We start from the raw sequence: 17,342 nt of genomic DNA on the forward strand, positions 1-17,342 counted from the left end.
TGTATGTAGATTCATATTTTCCTCTTGTACTATTTTCCTTCTGCCTGAAGGACTTCCTTTAACATTTCTTGTATTGCTGATCTGCCGGTATTGAATTCTTTTAGATTTTGTATGTCTGAAATATTCTTAATTTCACCTTCATTTGCAAAGGTTATTTTTCTGGGTACAGAAGTCTAATTGACAGTTATTTTCCTATTGTCTTTTAAAAATGTTACTTCCCTATTTTCTCACTTGTGTTTCTAACCAGAAATCTGCTGTCATTTTCATGTTTATTCCTGTTTACATGTAACTTGTAGTGTTTTCTCTGGCTGCTTTTAAGATTTTTCTTTTTATCATTGGTTCTGAGCAATTTGATTATGTGCCTTGGTATAGTTTTTTCATGTTTTTTTTTTGTGTGTGTGTGTTTAATATTCACTGAACTTCTTGACTCTGTAGATTTATGGTTTCAGTCAAATATGGAAAAACTTTGGTCATTATTCTTCAAACAACTGCTAAAAAAGCATATGAGATTGTTGGTAGCCATTACTTCCAGTTTCCACAGAATCATAACCACCTCCATTGTTGTGTGAATGAGAATTACAATGATAATAAACTTGCAACAATAATCCTGTTCTATCTCAATACTGAGGTTCTCAAGGGTATTTAATTTGGAGACACAAGGATGTCACCAATGTAAGGTTTGGGCTCAGACCCTTCTCCGACAATGCATTTCCTGGAGTATTCCCCCTGCATCAACACAGTAGTTAATAAGGGATTTGGGAAACCCCTGCCAGGCTGGTGTCCTACTGTGACACCTCCCTTGCTCTGTCATCTGTCTATCATCAAGTCCGAATTCGAGGAATATAAGACACACATTCTTCCTGTCAAGTGCTTCCAAATCCAATATAAGCAGAGGGCTTTAAGAAGCTCAACAACAATAAACCTCCATTTATTTCATCTCAGTTAATTAGGAATCAGCCAGCAGGCTGACAAGGGCTAGGCTGAAATTTACCTTGGCTTTGAAAAGGCTTTCTTCATAGACAGTAAAAATTAATTGTGTAAATAGAACATCAGGTGAATAATAGGAGAAAAAAAAGGAGGAGAAAGAGGCATTTAATTGCTCTCATGATAAAAACAGCCTTTCACAAACAAATAAAAGCAATCTCCTAGCAGTAGAATAAGTGGAAAGGGCTGGATGTTTAGAGCCCTGAGTGCTCATCCTATGTCTTCCCTAACTACTGTGGCATGAAAGCACACTGCTTTCCTTCCTTGGGCTTAGTTGGCTCTTCCATAAAATCAGAAGTTGTTTGCCATGGCCTTTTATGACTTAATACAATGATAGCAATTGATATGCTCAACTTAAAATAAACCCTAGGTCTTCATTAAGCCAGGCAAACATTGTAGTAGGAAGGACAATTCCTTTCTAATATGTCTAGATAAATCTCCATAACCCTAGCATGCCAGTCTCTCTCAGTTCCTATCTGTTCTCACTTTTGCCAGTGATCTTTTCTAGAGTCCATTCTGACCTGGTCTCTTGGCTCTTGGGCCCACAGGATAAAGTCCAAACTCTCTAGCAAAGTACATAAGAGCTTCCACAAAATCTTTTGCCTTGGCTTTGCTCATCCTGTACAGAGGTCTTGAGTGCCAGCCTGGTGGGTTATGTACAGTTCCCAGAATGATCTTCACTCCTTCAGACTTGTTATGTTTGCACATGCTGTTCCCTTGTTTTGCCTGGAAACTGCTACAAATCTTTTAAATCTTAGCTCAGGCAACTGTTCTGTAAATTCTCCCTGAGTCCCCCACATAGAATTGGTGACTTCCTCATCAATGCTTTCCTTGGTCACAGTCTGGATGCTGTATGTTGACCTCCTCTGATGGACTGTGGATTCATTAAGCAGAGGGTTTTGTCCTATTCCATGTTTGTATTTCTGAAGTCCAGCATGGGAATACAAAAAGCCTTATTGCATGGCTGAATGAAAACAGTATTTAGAAGTAATACAGAAGCAATTTTATAGCTATGTCATAATTTTGAAATGTCCTTATTTGAGATTGGCTTTTCTCTGATAATCTGAATTAGTGAAGGGTACTGACATTTCTGAGGATTATCTAAGAACCATTAGGAATAGTTTGTCTGGAAAATTGCATTGAAGATGAAGAAAGGGTTTAGTTAGTGGATTGAGACTGCATGTTAAAGAACAGTCATTTTGAAAATGTCATGGGCAATTTTTTTAAATAGTGTTTTTTTCAGCCACAATAGTAGAGCCTGGTTCATTTGATGTTAAGCAGATTCATAGCTATGGTGCCCTTCTATATCTTACTACGTGCTTTGCTTACTTGTCATAATACCATGAGGTAAGTCCTAGGATTCCCATTGCAGATGAGGAAGCTGAGGCTTGTAGAGGTAAAAAGAAAAAAAAGAAAAAGAAATCTGGGACCATGTACTTAAGAAGCAGCAGCACTAGATTTTCCACTCAAGGTTTTCTGACTACTAATGCCATAATTTGTTACAGTGTGGGTAAAATATTTTCATAAGAATGAAGATAGTAGCTAATTAAATTTTGTGATGTAGGAATTCAGAGGGGAGCAACCTCGAGTTGAACTGTCAGAGAAAGCTTCATGCAAGAGGGCACTTTGACAGGAAGATAAGATTTGATTAGGCCTAAGGGAGAGTCCTGTTACTCAAGTATTTCAGATAGGATGTTTTGGATAAAGGTCAAGACAAATGTGACATTTCAAGGGGTAGTGGGGAGACTGGGCTGGCTGAATCAGAGGAACTGAGTTTTGTGAGTCCAAGGATCCTGTGTTGCCTGTTCTCTGTACCTCCAACACCTAAAACTGCACTTAGTAAGAACTTAGTGATTGGGTAATACTACTGAAATACAATTGAATGGATAGTGGGAAATAAAACTCAAGACACAGTGTGTAGGATCTCAGAAGGCCTGAAGGTCAAGTTGAGTAGTTTGGACCTGGCCTGTTGGCATAGAGAATCATGCTTTTTGAGCAAATGAGTGGCAATAATAATTGTACTTATGAAGTGTTTACTAGTTATCAAGCAGTCTTCCAAGTACCTTAAACATAATGTTTCATTTACTCTTCACAGAAAATCTATGAGCTAGGTATTACTATATTCCATCCTATTTTTCAGATGGAAAACGGGCATAGTGTAGTTAGGAAACTTCCCCAAGGTCAGACAACTATTAGGTGACAGCTGGGATTTGATACTGGGAAGTGATCTACTTCCATGTTCATATTCTGAACCTCTATACTTTCCTGCCTTTTAGTGAAAATGGTTTATTTAAGATGTTTCTTGCCAAGGGACCATTTTTCATGTCCCCTTGCAGCCTATGAATCTATAAATCAGTGGCATGAATGGACATGTAAGTAAAGACCTCGGCTTAAAAGTGAAGACGTTTCTAATCTCTGTCTCCAATGTGTTGTTCACACTCCCTGCCCTGAGTTCTTCTTCTTTGTGCCTGACAAAAACGGGAAGACAGGGAAGTAACTATCCTCTTTTTCAACACGTTGGTACCTTTGATAGCAGACTTAGTGATCCCAGGGAAGATTTAATACATGCGAAGTCTCCACAAATGTCCAATTTATTATCTTCTCTTATGATGATATTTAAATATTGTTAACTTTCTGGGTCCAAGGGAAAAATGAATTCCAAGGCCACATGTTATTTTGAAAGTAGGGGAACCAGGCATTGAGTCTTGGTGTCTCAGAAAGTCCAGAGCTACTAACGGGTGCTTGGTGAGGAGAGCTGTGCCTGGCCCTTGGCAGGTACTGTGTATTTACTTGTTAGAGAAATAAGTAGGGTCATAAAAGAAATAGGGATTTAGATTTAGAAGATATGTATGTATGTATGTGTGTGTGTATGTATGTATTTATTTATTGAAGATATGTATTTAAAAGTGACCTCCTGTGTCTAGAGGCCACGTAACCTTGGGGAAGTCACTTGATTCCTCTTAGTCTTAGTTTTCTCAACTGGTCAATGGGGATTAGATTACTTTACAGGGTGGTGGGGAGGATTCAGTGAATTAAAATGAGATAATTGTATACCTGTCACCCTGTAAACTGGTATGGTAACATTAGAACCAATTTTTCTTAGCCCTCTTTCAGGGTGAATCTCATACCTCTCCTCTTGGCTTGTACAGTCAGTTCCCACACAGCAGTTGTCAATCTATTATTGCCCTGTAGTAATCTAACACATGATATTCTATGTGTCATAGTAAATATGACTAGATTTACAATGAGTACACACAAAATATTTACACTTTTATTCTTTGGAAAATATTGTATCAACAAATGACAGAAAGGCATGGCAGAAGTATTGTTTTCACTGGTTCATAATGAAAAGGAAATAGATTCCACTTCTAATCTTTGAGAAGTTTGATTAATCCTGTTTTGATAAGCCAAAAGGAAGAACTTTGTGGAAAACTGGGGAATGAACAGTCTTCCAGAGCAGACTTTGCCCCTTGACCTTTAGCTCGTAGGACCAAGGCAATCAGAAGGGACCATCAAGTATAACATGATTTACAAGCTCAATAGGGTGGTTGTAAAAATTAAGTAACTAATACATAGCGTCTCACACATGGTATGCAATTCCAAATGGTAGTTACATTTCCCTCTTAAATATTTAGTAATCCACTCACTCATGCAATATGGAGACCCTACAGTCACTTGTCAGTAGAAAGCCAATATGCTGTATTAGAAAGTGGGCTAGAAGTGCAGGCAGAGGCAAAATTGTGGTGGTCCTCAAAGGGCATGCTTTTTTTTTCTTTTTGTAGACAATGAGGCAATTGAAGGTTTTTAGAAAAGAAATGATAGGAGGTGTTCCATTTTCAATGAATTTATCCAAAATAACTGCCACTATTCCTCTCCCTCCCCTCCCCTCTTTCCTTACATTCTCCACTGGTATTCTATGGTGTAGTGTAATTTTTGTTAAGCTTTTGTTCCCATTAGCTAATTTGATCCCCAAAGCAATACACTGGCACATGCATTATTACCATCTGCATTTCACCAGTGAAGAAATAGAGGCTCATATCATCTGACCAAGATTATCTAGCTGGTAAGAGACAGAACTTTTACTTGAACCCAAATCTTAGTGTTCCAAGCCTTGTCTTGTTTCTTCTATACTCCACCACAACAAGAGGAAAATAAAAACCAGTATGGAGCTTGCATGTCATCTACCCCTGGGGAAACATACAGAACAGCCATAAACACCTTGCTTATTATAAGGCCATAAAAAATAACCATTAGACCTGGAATATTCTTATCCTTAGGTTTTGTTTTGGTACTATTTATTTAGTTATTGTTCTCCAAGTGTATTTCTGATGGCTCTCATTTGATTTACAGACCCACTGAGAAAAGAAGTCATTTCAAACTGTTATTATTTCACAAAATAGCACTGTGTTTTACCAGTGCCAATTTTGCCCCTGGCCCAATGCCTTAAAGAATGTGTTTTCTGGACCCATATCTATTGCAGATAGTGTTCTGAACACTTTAGTATTGTTACTAAATCCTAGTTTGGTTTAGCATTGCTACTAAATCCTGGTTAGTTTTTTATAGGGTTCACTGCACAGAAATGGGGTACATTTTGTTAGCTATAGTTAATAGATTTCAGCCCTTGATTCATGCTTTAAGAACTGCATAAAAGCCTCATGAATTGTGTAGTCTCCTTGTCTCATTTACGGATAAAGACATTGAATGGAATAACGCAGGGTCTGAAGCCAGGTAGTGGCAGAGGTGCAACTCTAACTTAGGTGACCTAGTTCCTTGCTACTGTTGCGACTTTAAGAATGGCCCAGGGGCCAGCAGAATCAATAACACCTGTGAATTGTTAGAGACGCAGCATCTGGGGTCCCATCCCAGACTAAATCAGAATCAAATCTGAACTGTAGCAAGACACCCAGGTGATTTATACACACGTTAAGGTTTATACAAAATTGAGCTTTTGCTTGTGAAGGTATATGTAAGTGTGGATGTGCATGTGTGTGTATGGGCAAGTGGGAAAGGAAGCAGGGAGGGGGGAGAGAGAGGAAGGGAAAGAGAAAGGGAGAGAGAGAATGACTGACTGGGGGAAGTATGGATGGGTTGGAGGTGATGGAATGTCCATGTGATGGCCTTTAAACACTTGACAAATGGGGCTGGCATTCAGAAAGGAGATCTAGGAGAGATACTAATCTACAGGGCTTCTCTTCATAGGTGGTGGATAAAGCATGAAGAAATGAGATCATTTAGTAACGAACTATAGAAATGATCCCTGAAAGTATAGTCTTGAAATGAGATCATTTAGAGAGAGTAGGAAGGAAACACTAATATTTAGAAGCTGGCAGACCCAGCTAAAAAAGCTGTCTAAGAAAGGCCAGGAGTTAGCATGAAGACCTCAGTGTCCTACAGGCAAAGGAGAAGTGTTTCTAATTCTTTGGTTAGTGTTGTCAGATAACAAGATTAGAGAGATGAAACTGAAAATTCTCCTTCATATTTGATAGCTGGTTATTTGGCCTGGGTTCCTAGCTAAGAATTGTGTCCTCCCAATTCCAACACTGGGCAGATGTTTCAAATGTTAACCTCACGCCATTCCTGTCTTTGATGGTAGAACCTTGTGCCAGCTTCATCTGCCATGTTCTGTTGCTCTGCCTCATCTCCCTCCTGCCTCTCTGTCTCTGACTTCCTGACTCTTGACTTGCCGGTAGGTTGCTGGACTCAACTTCTCATCTGGCCCTTTTTCTGCTCCTTTGTGTATTTCCTTTTTCAGAGCACCAGTGCCTCCTAACTTAGGTTTGCTTGGACTAATATCTAATACCAGATTGTTTCTATTCCCCTCAACTCCCAACATTTAGGTTGAAATTATTTGAGCTGTTAAGTCCCTACGAAAAATAACTGGGACACCAAACCTCTCAGTTTAATGTGATGGGAACATCTCCCTTCTTAGAATAAGTAGATTATTATTTAAAATAAGCCTCAGGGAGCAGATGGGATCCTGGGAAGAAGTCCAGATTTGCCCTTGGTGCTAATGGCTTAGCTGATGCACCAGGAGGGAAGTATTAAAAAGTTAAGCCACTTACCTCAACACAATTGTCTGTACATAATTTTTAATGTCTTTTTTGGGCATCAGCATGATTCTGCAGAGAAACAGAAAACATTTTACAACTTTTTAAAACAGCTGGTAGATTAAATTCCTAGTTACTAATTATTGAGTTATTGGATAAACTCTCCAGTAGCTGGTTGTCTGCTCTTTTTTAGGTTGGATTGGAGACACTAGCCAAATATAGCCAAATTCAGCCAAATTCATTGAGATTGGCCCCAAACCATACTTCTTTGTCCCAGGCACTGGATGCTTTCACAGATTATTTTGTTTAGTCCTTACAAAAACCATATGGAGTAGGTGTTGTTACCTGCATTTTTTAGGTGAGTCTCTGCAAAGTTACACAGTGTCAGTGTCAAGGAACAGTATACAAACTCAGTGTGTATTGATTCTGTGTATAACGGGGTAATTTTGAAACTTGGGTCCAAGTCAGTGGGAAAAAAGTTATTATAGAATAAAGGAGTATTTTTTATATTTTCTTTATAAAATATCACAAGCCTATTATATTTCACCAGAGGCAAGGTAGTCCTTCTGTCATTCAAGGAATGAGCTACAGGATGGTGACAAAGGGGAATGTCTGCACTGATGAAAGATCCTGGGGCACCTGGTCCTCACTCAGCTGTGTACTTCCACTCAGGCCTGGCTGGCCATTTTCTGCACCTGGAATGCTTATCTTCCCTGCTTACCATCTCTCTACATCCACTCACCATCTTCAGTAGTGCCCTTTGTAAAGTCCTCTATGAGGCCACTTAGGTGCCATGAGTCCCAGCTTCTCCATCAAAAATTTGGAAATGATAGAACTAACCCATGAGGGGTGCCTGGGTGGCTCAGGTTAAGTGTCTGCCTTTGGCCAGGTCATGATCCCAGAGTCTTGGGATCGAGCCCTGCATCAGGCTCCCTGCTCAGCGGGAAGCCTGCTTCTCCCTCTCCCTCTGCTGCTCTCCCTGCTTGTGCTCTCTCTCTCTCTCTGACAAATAAATAAATAAATAATCTAAAAAAAAGTAACCCATGAAATCATTTGGTGTCTAAACCACATAAGGGCATAATATACACGGTAATTTTGATAAAGAGTAATGGGAAAATGTGAAACACTGGGGACAGCTATTGGCCCACCTGAAAACTAGTCAAAAATAGAAATTCTGGTTTATTGAATTTAAAAAAATGGTGTTAGGTAGATTCAGTGACCAAAAATGAAAAAAAAAAAAGTGGCCAAAACTAAAGAACACATTTGATTTTTGAAGGAAATGTAGAAAAACCTGTTTAAAATAATTTTAAAATGGCTAACGGGCCCACTGAGTTTCATAGTCTCATTTGTGTGGAAACTGCTTTTAAGTGTAAATGACACAACTCGGTAGTGAGAGATATTGGAACATTCAAGGCTACCTTGCTGTAGTTTAGATATTACTATCTGTTCTCTTTATGCTCTTATAGCAGTTATCTGATATTTCTCTTGAAGCAGTGATTAAAATAAGCATTTTATCAGAATGCCTATACCTGACTCTTTCCATAATTATGACTCAACTTAATAAATATTTGGTGCCTTATAAATATAGTCCATGGTTATTAGGCACAGTGTAGACCCAGAAAATTCACACAGAATTTGTCTTTATCATGAGTTCCGTTTCAAATCTAAGTCTTGGGGAACTTGGGTGGCTCAGTCAGTTGTGTCTGACTCTTGGTTCAGCTCAGGGCATGATCTCATGGGTTTGTTGGATCCAGCCCCACATTGGCATTGGGCTGCATGCTCAGTGGGGGGTCTTCTTGAGGATTCTCTCCCTCTGTACCTCCCCCCATGTACACTCTCTCTCTCTAAACAATACATAAATAAATCTTAAAATATTAAGTCTTATGAGGGCAGACAGTTTTATTCAGAATTTGCATATGTAGCCAAGGCAGGGAGCACTGATTTCAGAGGCCAGAAAGAGTATAAGTAATTTTAGGTTGCTTAGAGACTCTGTGTTACAGCATAAGTCAGAAATTAGGCAAGGGTGGGAGCATGCATTCTTGAATGTGCTATATCCTGTATGGAGAAGCCTGCCAGCACAGGATGGGTGGTGGGTGGAGATTTAAGTCTTCTCTGGGGTCATGGTAGACTTTGGCTTTAATTGCTTTTAAGCTAGGTGAAAGTTTTTGTGGCTTTCTCATTGTGTAGAATGAGAATGGACAGAATAATCACTGGACAAAATAACAAGCAGGAAATGCAGAAAATCTTAGTGAAATAACGGCAACTAGGCTCATGGGTGGCTCAGTGGGTTATGTGTCCAACTGTTGGTTTTGGGTCAGGTCATGATCTCAGCATCCTGGGATTGAGCCCCGCATCAGGCTCTGCACTCAGCGAGGAATCTGCTTGAAATCCTCTCCCTCTGCCCCTCTCTCCACTTGTGCACATGAGCTCTCTCTCTCAAATAAATAAATCTTAAAAAAAAATAAAGGCAATGGGGTGTTTAGTGGGAAGATGGAAGAGGAACAGCTGGTAAAAGGGAAAGGCTTGGAGAAGTGATACACAGGGTGTTTCCTCTGTAAATTGTGTAACTTGGTTGGAAGGGTGTTCTTGCTGAGCACCCTCTGTGGCTAAGGTGGTTAAAAATGGTCAGCTTTACTGACCTGTCTCCTATTTGGTGTGTGATGGGACAGTTGGCATCGTTCCCCTTAACCTTGATGGTGCTGAGGGTTGCAGACCCAGGGTGGGCCTTGGACTCTTCTGGAATGACAGGCACAGTCAGGTACTCATGCTCGAGCATCAGTTTCAAGGCCACTAAAAAGAGAATAGTCAGAAGTAAGAAGATAAGATTAGAGGCTCAACTCCCTCATTAATTACATATGTGATCTTGGGGAAATGCTGAGTTCAGCATCCTAGTTACTGAAATGGACTGGAGAATACTTTATCTACCTGATGTAAGGATCAAATGAGATGATTTCTATGAAAGTGTCCTATAAATAACAAATTGTCCTATGAAGTTTGCTATCTCTATTTGTGAACAAGTAGGTATCATTCACTGTAGGGTAGTGTGTGGGGTAAGGGTGTTTCATTACAAATTATATTTCTTTTAAAGTATGAAATCATGTCCACTGGTAAATAATAAATCCATTTTAAAACATTTTCTTTTAAATGACCCTACACTGTGTCCCAAAGTCTTGTCCAAGTGTGGTCTCAGCAGGATTCTTTGCAAAAAGTTTGGACCGATTTGTCAGAGCTGCATCATATTTCTATTCTGTTGGAGTATAATTTATCTTTATATATTCCCACATCTTTCTTGGTTTTATTCAAGTTGGTCAACTATTAAAAATGGGCTTCTCTGAGATTACTCCTTAAAGACCTATCAAAGAAGAGCAGAAGAACATCACAGAGCAAACATTAGACACTGAGGTAGAGGACAATGAGCTTTCTTCCCTAGGTTTCTGGTTGTCTCTGGTGGGCCAATTAAAAGCTGATCAAAGCAATAAGAAAGAAAAATAGAGGTAGAAGAGGGAGAGCTGAGGGAGGGGGTGTTTAGGTAGCTCTTAGTCATAAATTTACCTAGAACATTTTGGTTACATTTGGGAGTTCTTCTAAACAAGGCACTTAAAATGGAGAGCTTGAGAAAGCTCAGAAAGAAGTTCATTGCAGTAATACAGAATGGAAATGCCTGACTTAGTAAAGTGAGAAATTTCTGGTGCATCAGGTAACTGAATATGAAATCTTCAAGAAGCTATAAAGACTGATTTAATTGTGCCTCTAGTGTTATGGGAAATAACTTACTGATGCAGCAGGTTTTATAACTTGAGCTGATTCTACAAGCTGGCTCTAAAATGTTAGAAACCAGACAAGAGTGTGAAGACTAATTAATAAGCTAGACGGATCCCTAAGGTGTTGTCTGGGTCTATGCAGAGTTGCCAGGGAAGTTTGAAAATGTGTGAAGTTCTTGGACTTACTGGTCATTAAAGTATCACAAGTATTCTGTCCAAGTCAGCTTTGCATTTGCATGAGAAAGCCAGATCAATTGGAACAGGTTTGCTCCCCTCATTTTGCCTCCTCTACTTGTTTCTTGATTGGCAGGTGGACAGATGTGTGAATGTGAATACATAAACCACTCTGACAGCTACTGTAAAGAAAGAGTTGCTTATGATGATAAAATATTTGTAGTGAGAAAGCTTCTGTGCCTGTGTGATATAGCAGGTGGCTATATAATGTACGTACTATGGCTGGTGTGTTAGCTAACAAAAACCATGTGCTCGTATGGCATAGGATTATATGCAATTGATTTTTAAATGTTCTAATAGGAAATACTTCCAGACAAGCTTCAGTTAAGGATGCATATGGGAATACTCTTAATAACTGTAAAAGTCTTAGCTTTAATAGATCCAAATATGTCGGGCCCTGGGACAGGGCAGAAGGGCTCAGTGGCTGTTCCTGAGTCTTAGTTCCCAATGCTTGAACACAGGCTTTTGGCTAGTGACAGCTGCTGTGTAAGCAGAGCATCCAAGATACTCTCAAATCTGTCATTTGAGAATAAGAGTACTAATAATAGTAATAACTAAAGTAATAAAATCTCCTCTCTTGATAATGTACAACTGAGCTGCTGCTTCCTGAATCCCTCTTCTTTTTGTGTGTGTGTGTTGATTTGTGTTTTTTTTTTAATTTTTTATTGTTATGTTAATCACCATACATTACATCATTAGTTTTTGATGTAGTGTTCCATGATTCATTGTTTGTGTATAACACCCAGTGCTCCATGCAGAGCATGCCCTCTTTATTATTTTTAATTTTTTTAATTTTTTAAATTTTATTATGTTAGTCACCATACAATACATCATTAGTTTTTGATGTGGTGATCCACGATCCATTGTTTTCGTATAACACCCAGTGCTCCATGCAGTATGTGCCCTCCTTAATACCCATCACCGGGCTAACCAATCCCCCCTCCCCTCTCCCCTCTAAAACCCTGTTTGTTTCTCAGAGTTCATAGTCTCTCATGGTTCATCCCTCCCTCCAATCCCCCCCCCCATTTTTCCCTTCCTTCTCCCAGTGTCCTCCATGCTATTCCTTACATTCCACAAATAAGTGAAACCATATGATAATTGACTTTCTCTGCTTGGCTTATTTCACTTAGCATAATCTCCTCCAGTCCCATCCATGTTGATGTAAAAGTTGGGTATTCATCCTTTCTGATGGCTGAGTAATATTCCATTGTATATATGGACCACATCTTCTTTATCCATTCATCTGTTGAGGGGCATCTCAGCTCTTTCCACAGTTTGGCTATTGCAGACATTGCTGCTATGAACGTTGGGGTGCATATGGCCCTTTTTTTCACTACATCTGTGTCTTTGGGGTAAATACCCAGGAGTGCAATTGCTGGGTCATAGGGTAGCTCTATTTTTAAATTTTTGAGGCACCTCCACACTGTTTTCCAAAGTGGCTGTACCAACTTGCATTCCCACCAACAGTGTAAGAGGGTTCCCCTTTCTCCACAACCTCTCCAACATTTGTTGTTTCTTGACCTGTCCATTTTTGCCATTCTAACTGGTGTAAGGTGATATCTCAATGTGGTTTTGATTTGAATTTCCCTGATGGCTAATGATGATGAACATTTTTTCATGTGTCTATTAGCCATTTGTATGTCTTCTTCAGAGAAGTGTCTTTTCATATCTTCTGCCCACTTTTTGACTTGATTATTTGTTTTTTCGGTGTTGAGTTTGAGAGTTCTTTATAGATCTTGGAAATCAGTGCTTTGTCTGTAGTGTCATTTGCAAATATCTTCTCCCATTCTGTGGGTTGCCTCTTTGTTTTGTTGACTGTTTCCTTTGCTGTGCAGAAGCTTTTTATCTTGATGAAGTCCCAAAAGTTCATTTTTGCTTTTGTTTCACTAGCTTTTGGAGATGTATCTTGAAAGAAGTTGCTGTGGGCGATGTCAAAGAGGTTACTGCCTATGTTCTCCTCTAGGATTTTGATGGATTCCTGTCTCACATTGAGGTCTTTCATCCACTTTGAGTTTCTTTGTGAATGGTGTTAGAGAATGGTCCAGTTTCATTCTTCTGCATGTGGCGTGCCCTCTTTAATACCCATCACCAGGCTAACCCATCCTCCCAACCCCCTCCCCTCTAGAACCCTCAGTTTGTTTTTCAGAGTCCATCGTCTCTCATGGTTCATCTCCCCCTCTGATTTCCCCCCCCTTCATTCTTCCCCTCCTGCTATCTTCTTCTTCCTTTTTTTTAACATGTATTATTTGTTTCAGAGGTACAGATTTGTGATTCAACAGTCTTGCACAATTCACAGTGCTCACCATAGCATATACCCTCCCCAATGTCTATCACCCAGCCAACCCATCCCTCCCACCCCCCACCACTCCAGCAACCCTCAGTTTGTTTCCTGAGATTAAGAATTCCTCATATCAGTGAGGTCATATGATACATGTCTTTCTCTGATTGACTTATTTCGCTCAGCATAACAGCCTCCAGTTGCATCCACGTCGTTGCAAATAGCAAGATCTCATTCTTTTTGATGGCTGCGTAATCTGAATCCCTCTTCTAAGATGAAACTGAAAGTTCAGAGCACTGACCTTTCAGCTCTGCTGTAAGCTATGCGCTTTCGCTCCCAGTGCCTCTACACACACCGTTCATCCTTTCTTCCTCATGTGAGCCCCTTTTTAGACCCCAGAAGTGAACTTATGTCATTCTGTGTGTCCAGAAACCTCGAATATGCCTTCTGTTCTTGCGGCATTCTCTACTTCCCCATGTCTCAAATTCAGATAATGGGCTTTCCCACTTTCTTTTGGATGCAACCCAGGCTCCGCCAGTCAAATGCACTTACACCAGACTCAGAATTGGCAACTAGAGCTTCTGTGGAGATAGCAGGTGCATCCAATTCCAGAAGCAGCAGTTGATCAAGTCGTGGGGCCAAGGACTGGATCCCTGCTCAGAGGGGGCAGCAACAGTGTCTCCACTGGAGCAGTTCCATGATGAGATTTGGGGTGTTATTCCTGGCTGCATAGTCTCAGAAAATCTGTGAGCTTTCCTCTGATAAATTTATTTGCTGCTAAAAATAGCCAAATACACTTTGTTATTTGCTGCTAAGGACCCTGTGTGATATGCTCAAAATTCAGCACACAGAACTCACCTCTGTGAAGCTGTTCCTGTCTCTTCTAGAATGAGTTTATTCTCCATCTCCATCCCCCTGACTCCCTGGGGGCCCCTGTAGCTTCATTCAGTACAGGACAGGATCGTCGCTTTTCTGAGGGTCTGTGCTCCCCTCTCCCCTTCTCCCCGGCATAGCACCTAATGCATGGTCGTCCCTCTGTAAATGTGTATGAGTGACGTCATGGTCCCATCCCGATCTTACTGTCTTGTTGGGAGATGATCCGTAGTGCTCTGCAAATCATCTTGCACACTCCTTGCATGTGTGACTGTGAAGGAACCTTCCAGGAAACGTGCCTCATGCCTTGATGAGCATTTCTTGTTTAGAAGTCACACCTGGTCTGACTGATACTAGGTTCTCTCTTGGTCCTCAGTGGTGCTTGCTCACACTTCATTTGTTTCTTTACTTTTACTGCTTCCAGATTGGCCAGCTGCAGTACTCCCCCTGGTAACTGCCTGAATGAACTTGTTGAACCCTGTGGTGTCTATTATGTTTTTTTGTGTGTCTGTTTTTACTGGTAGTAGCAACATGGTGTCAGCTGAGGCCTAGGATGTTGAAGTAAAGAGATGAGTATTTTTAACCTCATCTTGCTGATTCCCCCACGTGCCCTCACATGCAGGTGTAAGATTGCTGCCCGGTCTGTAAGCAGCCTTGCAAGCATCTCCTTGGTTTCCTAATCTCTCTGAAGGCACAGGGACTTCATTCACTACTGTACCTTGTTCTGTAATGATATCACACCTTTTTGTGGGGTACAAGATCCACTGTCTCCATCATCTACCCAGAGTCAACCCTACTTCCTTACCTCATGAACATCTTTTTAAAAAAAAATCTTTTCTCCCTTTTGGCAACTTTATACCATAACAATAGTTTCATATACTTAGGAGCAAAAAAAAAAAAAAAAATCAAGGAGGGGGATGCATCTGTGTTTAACCAAAGGCCTCTGTAAAAAGCTGTGATCCTTTCCTCATTGTTTAAATATCTGTCTGAAATCTTGGCAGTCCAAGAGTCACCAAAAAGGGGAAGCAGGGGTAGCATCCAGAGGAAATGGTGCAGTTTCACCTCACTGTCCTCTCTTAATTTCAAGGTGAAACACAAAGGGACCATGAAAAGGTGGAAAGAAAATGAGACACTTCAAGCCTGTTCTATTTTTGCTTCCTGAACTCAATATATCTTCAGACTGGAAGGCAGAAGCCAGGTGTTAGCATGGTATTATCCTGGGGAAGTGTGACAGTGGAGGTCAGGCAGTAAAAGGGCACTAAAGTATGCATATTGTATGAGGGATTAATTACCAGGAGCATGTGAAAAGAATTATGGCAGTTAATATCCAGAGCCGGAGCAAAGACTGACATGAGAAAATTGTTACATATCTGCAAACGTAGGAGGGTTCTAAGGTAATGTATTAAAAAAGAGATTAGCTTTTTTCTTCATAAATAATAGAAGATGTGTTGGGGGAAAATCACCAGAGAGGAGCTGCATTGTATAGTTTAAGTATTTTCAAGTTTAAATTCTGAACAGTGTTCATCGTGATTGAGACTCTGTTTAAAAAAATAATAATAATGGGGGAGGGGCCCCCTGTGGTGTTTCCTGATTTTGTGGCACACCTTTCAATCAAGCTCGCTTATTTTGTAAATCTGTAGCTATCATGCTGGATAGTGAAGATCCAAGTTTATCATCCAGAGCCCGAGGCACTATTAGATCCTAAGCAGTAAACGGGAATTCAATTATGTTCTCTCTATCCTATTTACTAAAGCAGAAAATTGGAATCATTAGTCTTTGAACAGCATTTCTTACTTGTGGCTAGGGAGAGGGCAGCGTCCTTTCTTTCCCCAGGAGAACGTATCACTCTTCCAGGGGGTATATGAAAATATGTATTTAACATTATACAAATTTTAAAATTGAAATGTCACAAAAAGCCATTATTTTTGTAATGTAAACTACATCAGAAGGGCTAAAGGAAACTTCTTGACTGATGAGAGCATATAGAAAATAAAATTTCCTCTGTCTCTCAGTGATTCCTTTGTAAACAGAGGAGCAGAAGCTCCAGGGAAGTGGAGATTTTTACGTTCATCAAGAAAGATAATCATTTAAAAAACATTGAGAAGCATGATTCTAGAATAGGGTGATATACAAGTCGCATAACAAAGATCCCATGCTTATCATTCACTTAACTGGAAAATTCAATCTAATAGAGACTTCCGGGCCACCATTTTGATTAACAGAAGACCAATTGTTACCATTTTGATGTGTGTGTGTGTGTGTGTGCATTTTATATATATATATGTGTATGTATATATATATATGTATATTATTATTTCTTTGCATTAACTGTTCTTGGTAGCATATAGACCTGACCTTCATGTAATGGTTTCTTTAAAGCCAGAGGGGTTCTTTATGGCACTGTGGAGTTCCTTTGTTGGAGGCAGTTTGCTGGTACAGAAGAAAGAGGAATTATTGAGAACAGATGTCTCTTTTGATTTGATTCTTAGCAAAATGGGGTAATAGAGTGCCCACTAATGCATGGAATTTGTTACAACTATTCTCTTGCTTTGCTTGGAGGAAACACGCAAGTAAGAAATGTCTTTTCTTTCATCTTTTCATTTCTCACTAAGCTTGTTAGGAGAAGAAATGACATTAAGGAATTCTGTGTGTTAAATTTGCTCCTGCTTCCAAATCTAGCTCTGTTAGAGTTAAAAAACCATTACAGGAATCTGAGAAAAGGAAGAAAAGGATGTTAAGCCATGTAATTATCAGATAGCTTGAAAAATAGTGGTTTCAAGTATATTTTCCTTAAAACTCCAAGATCTCATGCCAAAATTAAAATGTAGAATCCCTAATACATGGTTAATTCTTCAAGATTTTTTTTATTAGCTGAGTTTGCAGGCACCATGTTATAGTAGCTTAAGAATCATATTTTTCTCTTTTGCCTTTTTTTTTTTTTTTTTACATTTCAAGAGTGTGCTTTTAGTAAAAATACTAAATGTCCTTTTGATGATTAGATTTGCTGTATTTGGCAGAACTGGGTCCTCTGATATGCATGTAGAACCATATGGAATCCTCCATTAAATGTAGCAGGGACCCTGTGCTTAGGCAGGCTCTGTGCTCGTTGTTGGGTTTTTGAACATAGAGAGGATTGGGAGAGATACAGAAGAGGACAAAGATACC

At 39.8% G+C, this 17,342-nt stretch overlaps 1 long non-coding RNA gene and 1 pseudogene across 2 annotated transcripts in view; both read right to left on the reverse strand.

The window, feature by feature from the left end:
* Positions 1 to 192: 192 nt before the first annotated feature.
* LOC118542007 (uncharacterized) overlaps positions 193 to 17,342 on the reverse strand; it is a 272,540-nt gene continuing 255,390 nt past the window's right edge. For both annotated transcript variants that reach the window (XR_013442513.1, XR_013442512.1), the window contains 3 exons: positions 9,671 to 9,821; positions 7,047 to 7,103; positions 193 to 1,907 (listed from right to left, as the gene is read on the reverse strand). This is a non-coding gene — a long non-coding RNA (uncharacterized LOC118542007). The remainder of the gene's footprint in view (positions 1,908 to 7,046; positions 7,104 to 9,670; positions 9,822 to 17,342) is intronic.
* Positions 6,162 to 6,257, reverse strand: LOC118541724 (small nucleolar RNA U3; annotated as a pseudogene).

Source organism: Halichoerus grypus, chromosome 11 (assembly GCF_964656455.1).
Source record: "Halichoerus grypus chromosome 11, mHalGry1.hap1.1, whole genome shotgun sequence".
Lineage (NCBI taxonomy): Eukaryota > Metazoa > Chordata > Mammalia > Carnivora > Phocidae > Halichoerus > Halichoerus grypus.